Source organism: Empidonax traillii, unplaced genomic scaffold (assembly GCF_003031625.1).
Source record: "Empidonax traillii isolate 1590-97213 ecotype Southwest subspecies unplaced genomic scaffold, ASM303162v1 scaffold12:size2584012, whole genome shotgun sequence".
Taxonomy (NCBI): domain Eukaryota; kingdom Metazoa; phylum Chordata; class Aves; order Passeriformes; family Tyrannidae; genus Empidonax; species Empidonax traillii.
In genome coordinates this window covers 2,168,895-2,172,236 of record NW_020955205.1, presented here as the reverse complement: position 1 = coordinate 2,172,236, position 3,342 = coordinate 2,168,895, and the positions used below count along the sequence as shown (strand labels likewise).

Below are 3,342 nucleotides of genomic sequence, written 5' to 3'. Positions count from 1 at the left end.
CATACCCCCGGCCCGGTGGTCATGGCCCACGGCGGTGGTCCCGGGCCCAGCCCGTATGATGGGGGGGCGAGGCCTAATGCCCGAGGGGAAGCCCCAACGGCCGCCCCCCCTCCCCCAAAGCCCCCCCTCGCGGCGGGGCGGCGCGGGGCCGGGCGGGAACGCACTCACCCGGTCGCTGGGGTGTCCGCGCTACGTGCGGGCCATGCGGGGCCGGGCCGGCGCTGCGGGGCCGGGGCCGGGGCCGGGCCGGGCCGGCCGGGGCCGCCACGCGCTGAGGCCGCGCCGCGCAGGCCGCGCCGGGTCCGCCGGGCGGGGCGGGGCGGGGCGGGCGCGGCTCAAAACGCGGAGGGCGGAACCCGGAGCGGCGTCCTCGGGGTGGGGGGAAACACGGAGCGGAATCCCCCGCATGAAGGGATCGGGAGCCCGCGTCGGGCAAAGCCCGGAGCGGAGCATCCCCCGCCTGAGAAGCCGGAGCCGCCGCGGTGCCACCGTGGAAGGGATGGGGAAGAGCTTTTTGGGGTGTTTTACGCTCTGAGCACTGCCGTGGGAGACCCAAGCGCGGCACGAATGCCCCCAGGCCACGAGGGTCCCTCCCTGTAGCCCCCATGGTCCCAGGACACTGCAAAACCCTCCGCTCCCTTTCCCAAAGCCTCAGCATCCGCCCCATCGTCTAGTGAGGAAATTTCAGCTCATCTTCATGGGAATATCCCAGCCCTGTCCTCGGGACACCCCCAAAACCAGTCCAGCACAAGGCAAACCAGTACATCAAGCTGTGCCAATGGGAGACAGGATGAATGATCCAAGCTGGCATCTGGAGCACGGAGCCAGGGCACAGTCCTGCAGCAAAGGTGATGGAGAGGGGAGGACCACTTCCCTCCACCCAGTCAGGGGCTAGGGTGGGTATTCCAGCCTGGAGAGGTGCCACCATCCCTGGGGACAGTGCGTGTCTTCCTCCTCTGGTTTCAGGAGGACACCAATTTCTTCTGAAGCTTTTTGACCCAAACAAGGAAAACGCAAGACCAAAATCCCTGCCAGAGGAGGTGGGATGCTGTGAAGGGCTGAGGTTTGGGTGTCTCTCTTTTGGGGCTGGGGCAGGTGGGAGGGAGCCAGGAGAGGTTTAAAGCAGCAGGAAAAGAGAGATGAGAACTCTTACAGCCCAAAAAAACAGAAAGAGGAGAAATCCTTCCTTATCCCAATGATGAGGAGACACTGTTCTCACACGGCACAAAGCCAATGCCGACAGGCCCCAAGACAACCTGTATTAATAAAACCAGGTTGTTTTTTACTGAATTATTTTGAAGGACTGGGTAAAATTTTTGGGGGCATTTGGTGTTCACATTCAGCACATCTCAGACAGGAATTATGATTCCCAGGGTGGGAAAACCAGCATCAGACAGGAACACAGGACAAACCAGGGATGGGTTAGTGTATCTTCCCCAGAAAAAAACATAAGTGATGTCACTAATACAGGAGGAAAATAACCCCTCTGCCAGGCAAGGTGGCTCCGTTGGGAAAAATTTCAGCATCTCTCTGATGGCATGTTTTGCCATGACCATGAGCAGGGCCCATGATCCATTCTGCCGGGGGCTGTCAGAATCCCTGCGCGACTCAATGGGTCCTACTGACGATGGTGTAACCCTCGCAGATGAAACCTGGAGGTGACATTAAGGACGGGGAGGTGACAAGGCAGCTGCCACTGTCACAGAGGTGGATGAAGGAGATGGACATGGTTTAAAACTGAGCCAAATCACAAGCTAATATTAAAGCCTGACTTAGATACAGGGTGGATGACCTATCCAGGGAGGCAGTGCCTTGGGATGGGGATTTTGATGGGCACTAGGTGTGAGGGGCAGATAGGACCCTGTGGGATCACAGGGATGGTACAAGACGCCACTCTGTCACAATCTTGTCTGACAGTGCTCTACTCCTGGGATGGGAGTTGGAGACCCTGCAGGACTTGGAGCCCAGCCTAGGTGCAGCCCCTGGGTGCTGGGAGCATTCTCCCTGGGTGCTTGGACTTCCATAACCCTCCATGTCCTACCTCTCCCACCCAGCCCACGAGGAAGGACTCTCCTGTCTCCTTCTCCCCAAGACACTAGGATCCTGGGATGACTCCCCAAACCTCTGTCTGTCTCTAGCTCTACTCCTTTGGGCACTGCAGACATATCCCCTCACTCTCAAGACACATCCACCCGGGACAGGAGGATCTCTGTGTAACAAGACTGCAGGGACCTCTCCAGGAGGACCACACTGATGGGACACAAGGGACAGGGCTGAAGGGGGAATGCAGCCAGAGGAGGAAAGAAGCAGGAGAAGCCCATCCCCCTCGGCCACGCCGAACAGCAGCTCCCACACCACAACCTCTGTGCCAACTGCGGCAACTCAGAGCTGCAACACTCATGAGGGTTTTCCCACTGCGGAATGATGTGGGTGGGTGTTGGATCCAGCCCCACTTTTGACAGCACCTCAGAGATCCCACAGGCAGCAAACAGAGCCAGAAGACAACTCCCAGGGCAAATGGCATGGGATGATTTCCAGTGCTGCAGCATCTAGCTGCACGAAGGCTTCCCCTCCTCCTCTCTGACAGGGCAGAGGGCTGGGACAACCTGTGACCAGTGACTGTGCCAAGCAGCCAAGCTGGCAGTGACCAACACATCCCCGGAGAAGAGGAGGAGGAAGAGGGATGCCGGCAGTGCTGGGCGGTTGCTCTGTCCCACCCAGAGCAGAGTGGGCTCCAGGTGTTGAGGAGGAGTTCTTGGGCTGAGCCTGGAGCACCACGGCACGAAGGGATCACAGCCCAGTGTACAGCAGTGCATAATGAGCACAGACACGGTGACACAGGGAAAGGCTGAATGGGAGGGATTAGAGAAAAAGGCAAAATTCATCTTATTCAGAAGGTGTTTTACACAGAGCTGCTGGGGGGCAGGTCTTGGGGGATGGCTGCTGCTTTGCTACAAATCAGGAAAGAGGGATGTAAGGCTGGGCACTAAGAAAGCAATTCCAAGGGCTGGAAGGGCATCTGCAAGCAGAAAGCCCCGCTCTCACCCTGAGCCCTCCATCCCCACTGGGCAGGGCTCAGGCTCTCTGGCTGTTGGGAGTCATCTCTCTCATCCCCTTCTCCTCCATGTGTCCAACCCCATCCAGCAAACATATCTCAAGGCAATTCTGGGGAGATGCTGCCAAAGCCAGGATGGAGCTGGGCTGGCTGTTGTTGGGGAGCTCCCCTCACCCCTCCTGGGTTTCACCGCTCCACGGAGGATGTGGAGATGCCAGTGCTTGTTGAACCCCATCCCATGAAACGCCATCTCCCACCCACTCTTGTGACTTCCCTGAAGCACAGAG

General features: G+C 58.8%; 1 protein-coding gene across 4 annotated transcripts in view; it reads right to left on the bottom strand.

Moving 5' to 3' along the window:
* ZNF609 (zinc finger protein 609) overlaps window positions 1-243 on the bottom strand; it is an 85,381-nt gene extending 85,138 nt beyond the window's left edge. For 2 of the 4 annotated variants that reach the window (XM_027889695.1, XM_027889685.1), the window contains exon 1: window positions 169-243. The gene's annotated coding sequence lies outside the window, so the exon portion shown is untranslated. Of the gene's footprint in view, window positions 1-5; window positions 53-168 lie in introns of those variants that run through there. The other 2 variants (XM_027889675.1, XM_027889667.1) reach the window with 2 other exon arrangements.
* Between the last annotated feature and the right edge of the window lie 3,099 nt (window positions 244-3,342).